Raw genomic sequence first — 14922 nt, forward strand, 5'->3', positions numbered from 1 at the left:
ATACAGGTTTGGCAGGATTCCATACACTTTAGGCAGCCATCAAGTCCTACAAGTTTGGACAACTTTTCCAATGCATATGGGGGCCTTGTAGATCAACTAGCACCAACCCAGTAGAAATATAAAAGGTCCTTTTGATACAACATGGGTCTCAGGAATGGTTGTTCAACATTAACTACCACCAATGGAGATACTAAAGTTTTCCATGCAAATGTTGTAAGTTGATGAAGGTTAGTAGGCCAAAATACGTCCTTGTAACCTATCTGTGATTGACTACACTAAATAAATAAGAATTATTCGTTTTTGGTGAGTGACAGAATTCTTTTTACCTTCCAGCTATTGCAAAACTACAATTCCCATCATATTTGGAAAGCAAAAGCTTTGGCTGTCCAGGCATGATGGGAATTGTAGTTTTGCAACATAGATCATAGCATGGCTAGTGATGTAAGCCAAGCAAAACCTATGAAAATCACTGAGTAGTTTTGCATTTTCATTTTAAATAGTTTTTTATAACAGCAAGAAAAATGAGGGAAAGCTAATAATAACGACTGTGTCAAATTTTATTTTTCTCCCATGTAAGTTGAAAGCATTTTGTTGCAATCCAACGTAGAAAAATAGAATGAATGTCATCACATCAGTCTTTCAAACTGTAGCGGAAACATTGTAGATTTATTGGGCCTCAGCACAACAACAGACTTCAGTTAGGGCCATTTTTAAGACAAATATTTTCCATGTGAAGGCGGTTGAATAAGACGACATCTGTCAGCACTTGCCCATCTCCAGAACTAAGGCTCTCCGAGCGGCCTCTTGTCATATTCCTTATTAGGTGGGAGACAGTAACTATGAATTTCAAGACTTCATAAACCCTCAGCTCAGTGTCAAGGAAGTTTTTAAAGTCGCCTCTAGTTGAACCATATTTCTCTGCAGCAGAATAACTGAAACTGAGCTCTATGAACCTTTTATGAGGCTCGAGATGTTATAAAATGTCATTTAATTCCCCAAATGCTAGTGCCAGGCGAGGAAATTCTGCACTTTACTTTGATTCTCTATACTTTTATCTCTCTTGTCATAGAACAATTCAAAAAGAAACGAAAAGATACATTTGTTTTTATATATTTTATCTAAAAAATAGGCTAAGTATATTTTTGACCCTTTCTATCCGGCACAATATCCATCTGCTTGCTCCATATACAAACATGCTTGTGTCGCTGACAGTGCCTCACCAGAGACATTACATATTCCACTGTTCACAGCGCTCTGAGCAGCCAGTATTCAGATGTGTCTCTGGTAATTAATGTCACATTGCACGCTGGGACAGATTTTTTTCCCTCTCTGATACTCTACACTTTTACTTCCCCTGGTAGATGCCAGACACCGTTCTGGAACTTTGGACCTGTAATCTGAGCCCTAAAGAGACAGTGAAGCAGAATAACAGTGAACTTTGCCAAAAGACAAAATGCATCATGTACCATTCATGTTTAATTAACAGTTGAGGTTTACAAACGATTTTTTTTAACAGAGGGAATTGGTGAGCAGTACGGCTGACCACTATTGCTAAAGATGGACATAAGGCAGCATATAGCTCTGGATAGTCTAATTCTTTTACATGGGAAATAAACGTTTCTTGTAATAATAATTGGACTAACGATCAGCAAACGCTCATTCGTCAGCAGAGTTTTTTTTGCAACCATTTAAATTATTGACATTACCCGTACATCGCATTGTGTAAATAGGGGATATACGGCTGATAGTGATGCCTTTAGTGGGCTGCATGATTAATTGAGCATTGTCAAGGCTCGGCAAAAGAGTGCCAATCAGCGATATTGGTGGTCATTCCTTGCCTTTTTGTCGAGCTCTGTAAAAGGTCTCCTAGTTTCAGCTCATGATATAGGCAGCAAACGTGGTGGTCACCAAGCTCAGATGGGGCAAATAGGGATGATTCCAAAGACATTTGCCCAGCCTCTACCCCCCCGGCTCAGGTGCACTCTGTGGATGTAGGGAAATTTGTTGCAAACAAAGCGTACGTTCCAATCTCTTTATTGACCACAACCTACCTTTTCTAGGTGTAACAGATGGATGTGACTGACAACCTTAGATACTGTCTCCCCTGCTGCACGGGCTCGGGTGGCCTAAAATTTTCCGCAACCCCCAGACTGGCAATAATTGCATCCACCTCTCTGATATCCATGATTTTTCTTCCACTTTTTAAAACTCAACATGGAGTAAAAATAATTCTTATATTTTCCACATCCTGATAGAACCACCTGATCCATACAGTCAATGTCTCAACTTTCTATCCAGTCCCAAAGGTCTGCTGTTTCTGGATCACCTTTGATTCTGTTGTCTTTAAGATCACACATCTGGTCCCTTACCACCTCTTGCTGCCTCCTCCTAAGAATCTGCCCCTTTCTCAACACTGATTCAACTAATGGTACATGTCCCCATCATCTCCTGCCTGGACTACTGCAACATCCTCCTCTGTGGCTTTCCATCAAACATTATTGCACCCCTCCAAAACCATATCCCTATACATTTTTGACCTGATCATCTGATACCACTACGTAATCTTTGATCGTCTCAAGACCTACCCTTGTGCTCTCAACCCATCGAAACCTTACACAACCGTGACCAAGACCTCTCATGTGCTTCTCCAAACAGGAATCCCCTATCTCAACACATCTGTCTTTCAATCACCATCAAGACCATCAAAATCAATTAAAAAAAAAAAAACATATTTGCATTTCTACATAAACCCAAGGAGCATCTGTGCTGCATGGACATTTCTAAGCCTGGCGCAAAAAAATGTTGGACTTAAATGTCCGCCATTGTGTTTCTTTAAAGTCAATGAGAGTTATGCAAATGACTTTAAATAACTGGCTTGGTTGTTTTCAGTTTCTGGGCCATGTCTGGCAATTGGGGGGGGGGGGAGCTCTCTTATTGAGATGGGAATACCCCTTTAAGTTTTATCCAGAAGTTACATTTAACAACGTAATTCCTTCCTGACTTACTGAAAATTAATCAATTTTCTTACTCATTCACTTCAGTTACTTGCAATAATTGCAGATATATTTCCGTTCTACAGGTACAAAGTAGAAATTTAGGCACAATAAGCTGTAATTTGTGTCTTTAGATTTCTAACACTGTCTGTGAGAAAAAATGATGGTTCCCTGATCATTGATAATGAACACCTGCAGATGCCGTAATAAGAGCAATTCCTCTGCCATTCAGGACCTTTATCTATTAGCTGGAGCAGAGAATGGCTACAAAGAGAGGAGGACCTGGCAGAATCTTAAATTACACGGACAGATCATTGAGTAGAATGGGCATTAAAGGAATGTGTCATCAGAAAACAACTTATTGTTTAAATAATGTTTTTATTTAAAAAAAAAAAACATTTTTAAGAATTTTTGTGATATTTTTTCTAATTTTCCATTTTTTCCCCCTATATGCTAAAATAATCCTGGCATCTTGCAGTTTTCATTCTCATCAATGGGGCCAAAACTAATCTGAGACAGACTGTTCTGTCTGTGATGATTAGAGCAGACTGCTGTAAAGTGATCTGTACAGCATTGTAGCGACATGTGATCCAGTAGATAGAAGAGACAAGAGCATCTCTCTGTGGAATGACCTTTTCAAAGGTCACAGAGCATGCTCAGTAATGTTTCAAATTCATCTTAAGGGGACAGACTCTGTCTATTGTCTTGCTGTAAAGCATGTCACTAAATGTTGTTAAGAACAGTCCATGCAAAATGGCAGCCCCCCATAACAATGTACAAAAAGTGAAATAAAAAATTACAGTCATAAAATAGAAACAGATTGGAATAAAAGAACAATTTTTGTATCTGACTAATCAGTTAAAAAGAAAATTTAGGAGATACATTCCCTTTAAGGAATGCTTTACTTTTCCTGCAGGGGTGCTGCATGAGGAATAAACATTTGTTGCTGTCTTACACCTTAGATTACAGCAAACTGCTGGACAACATGATCATTTTTATAAGTCCTTTTAACAAGACAAGAAAGTCTAAAAAGGACAACACATTTTATTACATGTTGTTTAGGGAGGGTTCAGATGATTTGGCCCCCCCTTAGCGCTATGGGTCCTTTTACACACAGATTATCTGACTGATACTTTTTAATGGCAAAGGCAGGCATGCATTTAAGGAGAGGAGAAATCTCAGTCTTTCCTTTTATGATCTGTTCTCTGTTTATAGTCTGTTCCTGGCTATGGCTTCAAAAATCTGTCAGATAATCTGTCAGATGTCTGTGTGCGTAAAAGGACCCTTCAGCAACTTTAGCAACCTATCAAAATCAGCTGCCAATATATGTGGCCGGAGAGACATAGGCCCCATTTACTTCACTAGCCTAAATGCAGTCAGTTAATGACTACATTGGGGTGAGTTGCCGCACTTACATATATTTTTAATCGGATCCAAAATGTGCAGCAAACCATGCTTTTGAGTCCGAGTAAAAGCGCATGCATTGCATAGCAGCTAATTTTGACAGGGTGACGAAATACATGACAGGGGAGGGCCAAATCCGGATGTCAATGACCCCTAACAATATTAGGGTTCTCCAACTCGCACAGTTGACGAGGTTAAATGGTACTCTTAGCTGGGTCAGGATTATCAAAATTGCTTAAAGCGACTTTGTACCCACAATCTGCCCCCCCCCCCCCCAAAACCACTTGTACTTTCAGATAGCTGCTTTTAATCCAAAATCTGTCCTGGGGTCCGTTCGGCAGGTGATGCAGTTATTGTCCTAAAAAAATACTTTTAAATTTGAAGCCCATGCCAAACAGGAGTATCTGTGCCCTAACTTTGCACCACCCCTCCGTCCCTCCTCCCCGCCCTCTTCAGCATTAGGAATGCCACTGAAACATTTTTTCCATGCTAAACATTGCAGAGGTCCTTAACGATCCAGCCCATGTGCCAGGCTGACACAGGTGGGAAATAGGAGGCAATCTACCTGGAGCATTCCTAATGATGAGGAGGGCGGAGAGGAGGGACAGAGAGGTTGTGCAAAGATAGGGCACAGATACTCCCGTTTGGCACTGGGCTTCAAGTTTAAAGTATTTTGTTAGGACAATAACTGCATCACCTGCCGAACGGACTCCAGGACAGATCTTGGATTAAAAGCAGCTATCTGAAGGTACAAGTGGTTTGGGGGGGTCAGATTGTGGGTACAGAGTCGCTTTAAATAGGAAGATTCTTAGTAGTTGTACAAATGGGCTTCTACAGGGAGAGGTCATCTGATCAATTATATGCAGGTCTGATGTGGATATGTGGTTCCTTTATTTGATACTTTTATTGACATTCAAAGGTAAACTATCAGCAGGTAAGAATCTAACCTGCTGCTATTTCCCATTTGTGCACAGGGCACTGAGGAAGAAGGTAAGTGTCTTTTTGTCATTTTCCTGAAGTTTGTAGTTCTATCCACAGGCTAATACGGAGGTTAGGAGCACTGGGGGACTAAGACTGCTAAGAATAAACAGAGATTCTGCTCTATTTAGAGCATGTGTTTCACTCTGCTTTTACCTATAATCATACTTTATAAGGAAGCACTTAAGAATAAATGGAATAAAATAGTCTGATTCTCCTTCTCTATGTGGAGAGATGTACAGAGCTGAGATGGGGACAGTAGGGCAAATGAGGTAAAGGTTCTCTATATGAGTTTTGGGGGGCCTAAAAACAAAGACAATGTGCTGGAGCTCTTAACTTTTATTCAGTACAATTTTTTGCTTATAAAAGTGTCTCCTATCGTATGGCCACCTGTCAGAAAATGTATTGCAATTGCCAGTTTACAGTGAGTGCCTTCCTCACTAGTAAATAAAAAAGTGCAAGCTCCTGTCCTGACATAGTCATAGCCTGAAACTGGGTAGCCAGTGGGTGCCTTTCCCTTACTCCAGAGGAAAGTGCTCATTAGTTAATGTGGATGCCTGTCACACAGTTACATGTTATATAATCGGAGCCTGCATTAGCAAAACAGCACATTACTTTATAGTACAGAAAATTGCTCATTGGTTACTGGATGTGACAGCAGTGGTGTAGCATGAAGATATGCAATTCATCTCTGTAGGAGGGAGGCCTAGGAGATTGTGGAACTACTTGTAAGGTTTCAGGGGAGAAAATAAGAAATATACCACAGAGGAGGATAATATATTATTACAGAGGGATTTGGAGAAGCTGGAAACTTGGGCAGAGAAATGGAAAATGTTGTATAATATGTTAATATGTTAAATAATAAGTACACTTATGTGCTAAATAATAACACACTGGGTAAAACTGCATCTAAAAAAGACCTGGAGGTATTGGTGGACAGTAAACTCAACTTTAGTGATCAGTGCCAGGCAGCAGCTGCCAAGGCCAATAACATCATGGGATGGAATAGAACTGGCTCAGCTGATCCTAGCAACCAATCACCTTCCACCTTTCATTTCCATAGTTTTGCCTCTTTATAAATTGCTGGTTAGACCACACATGTAATAATGTGTACAGTTTTGGGCAACAGTATGAAAGCTGGAAATGGCAGAACTGGAGCGGGTGCCGAGAAGGGCGACCAAGGTCATTAAGGGAATGGGTGGGTTGCAGTACCAAGACAGACAAGCTTGGGGCTATTTTGTTTAGAGAAATATTAATGGACAGTACAGAGATCTTTCTAGTGATCTTTTTACACCTAGGCCTATAACTATGACAAGGGAGCATCCTCTTACTTCTAGAGGAAAGAAGGTTTCACTATCAGCACATACACAGATTCTTTACTGTAAGAGCAGTGAGACTATGGAACTCTCTGCCATGATACTTTCATGGCTGAAGCTGTGTCCTAAGCAGGGTCAGGTATGAGAGGGGGGGTAAGGAGGTGAAACAGCTTGTTGCACTTCAGGAGCTCAGAAAAGCCTCTTTGACTCTTCCTACTATAGAATAAAAGCATATTTATTAATTCTGAAATTACATATGGATATATGAAAGGTAACATATGTCTTCATGTCCTAACAACTATTTAACAAGGTCATTGGTATGAAACATGAATAGAAATTCTAGTTGTTCATAGATATTTCAGGTTCTAAGGGTTTTGGTACAGTACTGCGCTTGTCCTGGTATACTGGCTCCTGGTTGGCAGATTAGATCTAAGAAGGCTGGTGCCAAAACCTAACCCTCTTTCTCATAGTCCTGGGGGTGGAGTTCTAGGGATGAAGCCATGTGGCCAACGTGAAAGGGCTTTTCAGTATGGATAATTTATCCATTATGGTGGTTATCACTTAACTCCCCGAGTGACAATTGGTCCTGCAGGGGTAACAATTGGTTAAACGTATGCTGTCTTCCCCACCTATCTCTTGTAGCTGAGGTATGCATGGTATAGTACTAGAAGCATGCCCTAGAAAGCAGAGGTGTAGCTAGGCTCTCCTGCACCCGGGGCAAAGATTCAATTTGGCGCGCCCCCCCCCCCCCCCCTGTGTGCGCAGTAAGCACAGGGGGGCCCATGTTGTCCCTTCACTGCTGGTATATATATATATATATATATATATATATACATACACACTGTGTATATATATATATATATATATATATATATATCTCTCTCTCTCTCTCTCTCTATATATATATATATATATATACACACTCACCGGCCACTTTATTAGGTACAGCTGTCCAACTGCACGTTACCACTTAATTTCTAATTAGCCAATCACATGGTGGCAACTCAGTGCATTTAGGCATGTAGACATGGTCAAGACAATCTCCTGCAGTTCAAACCGAGCATCAGTATGGGGAAGAAAGGTGATTTGAGTGCCTTTGAACGTGGCATGGTTGTTGGTGCCAGAAGGGCTGGTCTGAGTATTTCAGAAACTGCTGATCTACTGGAATTTTCACGCACAACCATCTCTAGGGTTTACAGAGAATGGTCCGAAAAAGAAAAAACATCCAGTGAGCGGCAGTTCTGTGGGCGGAAATGCCTTGTTGATGCCAGAGGTCAGAGGAGAATGGGCAGACTGGTTCCAGCTGATAGAAAGGCAACAGTGACTCAAATAGCCAACCGTTACAACCAAGGTAGGCAGAATAGCATCTCTGAACGCACAGTACCTCCAACTTTGAGGCAGATGGGCTACAGCAGCAGAAGACCACACCGGGTGCCACTCCTTTCAGCTAAGAACAGGAAACTGAGGCTACAATTTGCACAAGCTCATCGAAATTGGACAGTAGAAGATTGGAAAAACGTTGCCTGGTCTGATGAGTCTCGATTTCTGCTGCGACATTCGGATGGTAGGGTCAGAAGTTGGCGTCAACAACATGAAAGCATGGATCCATCCTGCCTTGTATCAACGGTTCAGGCTGGTGGTGGTGGTGTCATGGTGTGGGGAAAATTTTCTTGGCACTCTTTGGGCCCCTTGGTACCAATTGAGCATCGTTGCAACGCCACAGCCTACCTGAGTATTGTTGCTGACCATGTCCATCCCTTTATGACCACAATGTACCCAACATCTGATGGCTACTTTCAGCAGGATAATGCGCCATGTCATAAGCCTAGAATCATCTCAGACAGGTTTCTTGAACATGACAATGAGTTCACTGTACTCAAATGGCCTCCACAGTCACCAGATCTCAATCCAATAGAGCATCTTTGGGATGTGGTGGAACGGGAGATTCGCATCATGGATGTGCAGCCGACAAATCTGCGGCAACTGTGTGATGCCATCATGTCAATATGGACCAAAATCTCTGAGGAATGCTTCCAGCACCTTGTTGAATCTATGCCACGAAGAATTGAGGCAGTTCTGAAGGCAAAAGGGGGTCCAACCCGTTACTAGCATGGTGTACCTAATAAAGTGGCCGGTGAGTATATATATATATATATATATATATATATATATATATATATTTTTTTTTTTTTTTAATTAAGTTTAGATAAGTGATTGTTCAGATGACTGATTCGCTCATCTCTACTGGCATCACTAGTGTGGTGTTCACAATATGGGATACATAATGTCATATTTACTGTGTACCTGGAATGTTTTTATGAAGAACGATTATCAGGCAGCTCTGGGCTTCATCAGCATTTTTTAAGTACTTCCATTTTTCCCTTTTAAAATTTGGTCCCTAAGTACCTTAACGGAGGCGCCGTCATCTCTGCTCCCTGCTGTCTGGACCTGTGGATTAGGAGGCGAAGCTTCCTGATCTATCTCCAGTGTGACACCCAGTGTAATGTGATTCTATGGTGCTGTCTCCTAATGCACAGGTACGCTCAGCAGTAGAGTTGATCGAACCTTGGGAAATCCTAGGTTCGATCGAACTCGAACATTTACGAACTTGCCGCATTAGATTGCTTATGCCTTACCGGTCTGTGGGGAAGGAGGAGAGTGCCCGGGTACCGCCTGGAATTAAGGGATTCAGCCTATTACCTAGGCTGAATCCCAGAATTCCAGGCGGTACTCGGCCACTCTCCTCCTTCCCCACGGACCAGGCAGGCATCAGCAACCTAATACAGCAGGTTTGTGAATGTTCGAGTTTGATCGAAGCTAGGATTTCCCAAGGTTCGATCAACTCCACTCAGCAGCGGAGACAACAGCAGCAATACCTCCAGTAAGGTATTCCATCACCAAATTCAAAATAGAAATAATTTAGAGAAATGAGTCTTGTATCATGGTGACTGTATGTACAGATACAGGTGCTTTATGGATTGGTGTAGGGAACCTTGGCTCCCCAGCTGTTGCAAAACTACAACTCCCATCATACATGGACAGTCAAAGCTAAAACTTTGGCAGTCCAGACTTGATGGGAGTTGTAGTTCTGCAACAACTGGAGAGCCAAGGTTCCCTGCCTCTGCAGATAGTCGGTGAGGTTTATATAAATGTAATATATATTTGGAGAGGGCAGTTATTAAGGGGTTAAGTATATAATAATGTACAACCAGACCAGACCCCTAAATAGACACTGGACACTCTCTTGTGTGTCTCCCCCCCCCCATCCCAGACTGGTGTCACCCTGTACCCCCCTGCCCCCCTCCCCACTCCAGACTGGTCACCCTTCACCCCAGTGGCGTAGCTACTATGAAGGCAGGGAAGGCGACTGCTATGGGGCCCCTGCATTAAGGGGGCCTGAGGAAGCCTGCCCTGCCTTCATGGTAGGTACCCCGCTCCCCCAGGGGTCCAGAGAGGAAGAGGGACCCCCACTGCACTGTAGTGCCGGGTGAGCGGGCTGAACAGAGGAGCAGGACCTGCCAGACGGCACAGGAGAGGAATGAAGGACCTTTGGGTCACATGAACCAAAGGTCCTCAAGACCTACCTCTGGCAACTACATTCTAGCCTCCACCGAGCTGTAAGTGCTGTGTATGTGTGTCAGTGAGTGTATATATGTATCTGTGGGTATATGTATATGTCAGTGTGTGTATATATGTATCTGTGTATATATTTATATGTCAATATGTGTATGTATCTGTGGCTATATATGTGTGTATGTCAGCAATGTCTGTAACACTGGTATATATGTGTGTGTATGTATCTGTGGCTATATATATATATATATATATATATATATATATATATATATTAGTCTGTAACACTGGTGTATATGTGTGTTTGTGTATGTCAGTAGTGTCTCAAGTGATTGACAGGTTTGCTCCCAAAGATGTTCTGCAGCAGCTTCTATTAATGCTGGGCTCTAATAAAAGAACCCACCATTAATATCTGCTGCATTTTCTTTTATTTCCGTTGAGTATTTCGTATTACACTGAGATGATTTCCCTGTGTACAGTCTATTCATGGTGTATACATCAGCACTAGTGTAATCACATTACAGCGTATATATGCGTGTATGTCAGTGGCGTATCTGTATATATGTTAATGGTGCCTCTGTGTGTGTATATTTGCGTCATTGTCTGTGTTTGGCGCGGGATGGGGGTGGGGGGATGGCGGGAGCGTACAGGATTCATGGGGCCCCATACAGTTTTTTGCTATGGGGCCCCATGAATCCTAGCTACGCCCCTGCTTCACCCCCTCCCCACACTGGGCACTCTTCACCCCCCTCCCCAGACTGTGCACCCCTGATTATCCTCCCCTTTCCACACACCTATATTTTCTTTCTTCCTCCTCCATAGTGCAGTGTACATACAGGACCTGCGATGACTTTATAGTCACATGTCAAGGTCCTTCACCATCTACACATCAACTTTTCTGTACTGTCTCCTGGCTGCTGTTTAGCCCTGATTTGTGCAAAATCTCGGTAAAATGAAGCGATTTTGCGCAAATTATAGCTAAACAGCAGCCAGGAGACAGGACAGTATGGGAAATTCCTCTTTTGATCAAGTTAAAATCGTCTCCTGTCTCCCCACACTGACAGAGGGCAGGAGGCTTCCAGGCTGCCTCATCCACTGTGATCCTTCTCTCTCTGCTCCCTGTGATGGCGCCCCCCCCCGGTCTCTGCGCCCGGGACAGCCCCCCCCCCCCTCCCTACGGCCCTGCTAGAAAGGGTAGGGGAGCTCTGTAGTTGTTGTAGTTAAAGTGTAACTGTCATTTGGGAAAGCTTTTGACTTGTCAGAGACACATGTCAAACATTTTGATCGGTGCGGTTCTGAGTAATCACACACTGGACCACACTGCAGCACATCCTCTTCCTGCTCTGTCTAAGAAAAAAAGAGTTGGCCTCCATCGACTTACATTATGAATGTTCAGACCCAGACTGATCAAAACTTTTGACATGTCTCCACGATATATCAAAAGCTTTCCCAAATGACAATGACACTTCCCTGTATTTGGAAAACTAAGAAGAGGAAGAGATTGTGCTTACAAAGGATCATAGAGCATTGCCTATAGTTACATATTACACATATTGCAGATCAGATTGCAGATTCTTGCATTCATTTTGCTCAACAGACATGTAATCAGATATTTTAATATGGCCTGGAAGAACAGATAGCTTGGCATAAGTTTCATAGAGATACATATTGCAGGTGTTATTATGTTGTGATAGCTACATAGTTCACAGTGAAATCATGGTGCGGTCTGCCATGTATTGAGCCAATGACTGCTTTGCTGACATATAATTTAGGTCCCGATCAGGGCCGTATTAACAGCTGCTGCTGTCCTAGGCACTAAACTTGAAGACGCCTCACCAGAGGATTGGTAGATTTGTAGCTAAAAGCTCCAGGGATCACATTTAACACTGCCACACCTGACCTGACCAATACCGCCACACTGTGACTGCATAACACCGCCACACCTGACCTGACCAATACCGCCACACTGTGACTGCATAACACCGCCACACCAGATCTGACCAATAGCACCACACTTTGACTGGATAACACTACCATATTGTGACTGGATAACACCATCATACCAGTCTCCCTCACACTACTCTGTAATCAGCCCCCCACCCCGTGCCCCAAAAAAAAACAAAAAAAAAAACAGATTTACTGGCAAGTCAGAAAGGGATAAGGGAGACTAAAAAAAATTTAAATGAAAAAAGTTATTTTCTTCCCCCTGCTCCCTGGTGCTGCCCCCCTGCAAGGTGCTGCCCTAGGCACTAACTGGACCATGGGTGCCTAGTGGTAAATACAGCCCTGGTCCAGATCTGAACTTACTGTAGCTGGCTAGCACAGCATAAGAGCACATCTGTACCTCGGCATCTCTCTTACGTGGCTGCCTCCTACCAGATAGCTGACTACAAATCTGCTTTCCAGTAATGGGCCCCCTAAAAGCATATGAATCAGGGAGCTTGAAAACTGGAGCTCCCATAACTCTAATCATAATCTGGCCCTGTTGAGGGCAGTGAAATATCATTGCAGTCATCACTAATAAATCTCTACTTATTAATATCTTGCCGCTCTCAGAAGGGATCCCAGTTTGTAAACAGAGCTGCTGCTAAACGCAAGGAATTTTATTGCATTTTCTCTCCTATGGGCTCATTACTAAATAGAATCCTTATGTCAATCAAATAGATTTGTCTCTCATTGCTCGGTTCATTAAGAAATTCATGGGACCTGAATGAAAATGTACATGATTTTATACCTGCGCTCACAACTTACGCTATGCTTAGGTGTCAATCTCTGACTTATTAAAGATAATTAGGTAGGGAAACACACAAGGTGTCACCAGATTTCCTAGTAGTTCAGATGAAACTCAGGCTACATTGTAACTAGAGATGAGTGAATAGTTAAATATTCAATTCGACTGGATTCGATTCAAATAGCTCCTGATAGTCTATGGGAGAAAAATCCTTGGGACCTGGAAATCAAGATTCAACGAATCGGAGGTCACCAAGTCCAAGTGATGCAAACACCTCTGGAAAGCATATGGGAAAGCAGGGAAGCAGTATTACAGGGCGCGGTATTACTTGCATTTAGCAATTGCCGGCAATAATGCCGATCCCTGTAATAGTTAATATTTAATTAATAAAACAAAGTTTTGTTCTAAAGTTATTTTCGTTGTTCAATAGCTTAACCCCTTAACGACATCGGGCGTAAACTTACGCCCTCGCGCCCTGGTACTTGGCGCATCAGGGCGTAAATTTACGCCCGATGTTTCCCCGATCGCTGCGTGTTCACACACAGCGGTCGGGGAAGATGGCCTGCTACAAATCATAGCAGGCCATCTTAGCTTCACGGCACGGGGGGTGGTTAACACCCCCCGTGCTTACGATCGCCGCTATAGGCTGATCAATTCAGATCAGCCAATAGCGGCGATCGGAACCTTTCCGGGTCATCGGCGACCCGATGACCCGGAAAAAAATGGCGGTCGGTGCTGTCCGAGGACGGCACCGACCGCCATTACTGTAAAAAGTAATGGTGATCGCCGTGCCACCGGCCCGATCGCCGTGAACGGCCGGCTGGCCGTTCACGGCGATCGGGCCGGTGGCACGGCGATCAGAGTCCCACAATATAGTAAATACCTGCCCTGGACCCCTCAGCTAGGTAGCCGAGGGGTCCAGAGCAGGTATTTGTACATTACTCACCTGTCCCGGGCTCCTGATCGGCGTCTTCCGGGTTCGCAGCATCCTCGTCTTCGTTCGGGTCTTCGGCTTCTTCCGTGACGTCACGTTCGGCTTCTCTCGGCTATTTTCGGCTCCAGCGTCGGCTCTTTCCGTATTTTGCGCTCTGCTGCCCTCTAGCGGCTGATATGTGTAATACACTTATCAGCAGCTACAAGGATGTTCAGAATGTAGAAATTTTTTTTTTTTTTTTTTCAAATTTTTTTTTTTCTATTTTCCGCACCCTATCGCCGCTGAGTGTTGATCAGCATCGCACGAAAGTGCGCTGCTAATCAGCAACTCCTCCTTTTTGGCGTAGGGTGTTTTTTTTCTATATTCTACTGCCACAGTCTGCTAATAAGTGCCGCACATAAGTGCGGCATTTATCAGCAACTCCTTTGTTGGCGTAGGTTTTTTTTTTATACTTACTGTAAAAAAACACGTAAAAAACACTACATTACACCACACTACATTGAATAAAGTTTGACACTACACCACTACATACCCCATATACTAGTCCCCATATAAAGATGGCCCCCAGGGTGTTTTCGGCGTCAGAGGGATACGTTATTATTGCCTCCGACACCGAAACAGCCAGTGAGGATGAATGGGGGGATCCTTCTTTCCTCCATTCATCCTCATCATCCTCATCATCCAGTGACGTGTCTGGGGGTAGCGTAGCGTACGCTGCCCCCCAGACACGTCTTTTCCGCCAGTATCGTCCCAATAAGAGATGACGGTATGGCGTGAAATTCTACAAACTGTGTGAGCGTACCTCTGGGTACACTTACAGATTTAGGCTGGGTTCACACTATGTATATTTGAGGCTGTATTTGTGAGGCTGTATAGCAACCAAAACCAGGAGTGGATTGAAAACACAGAAAGGCTCTGTTCACATAATGTTGTAATTGAGTGGATGGCCATCATTTAATGGCAAATATTTGCTGTTATTTTAAAACAACGGCT

This window comes from Dendropsophus ebraccatus, chromosome 4, assembly GCF_027789765.1.
Source record: "Dendropsophus ebraccatus isolate aDenEbr1 chromosome 4, aDenEbr1.pat, whole genome shotgun sequence".
Classification (NCBI taxonomy): Eukaryota; Metazoa; Chordata; class Amphibia; order Anura; family Hylidae; genus Dendropsophus; species Dendropsophus ebraccatus.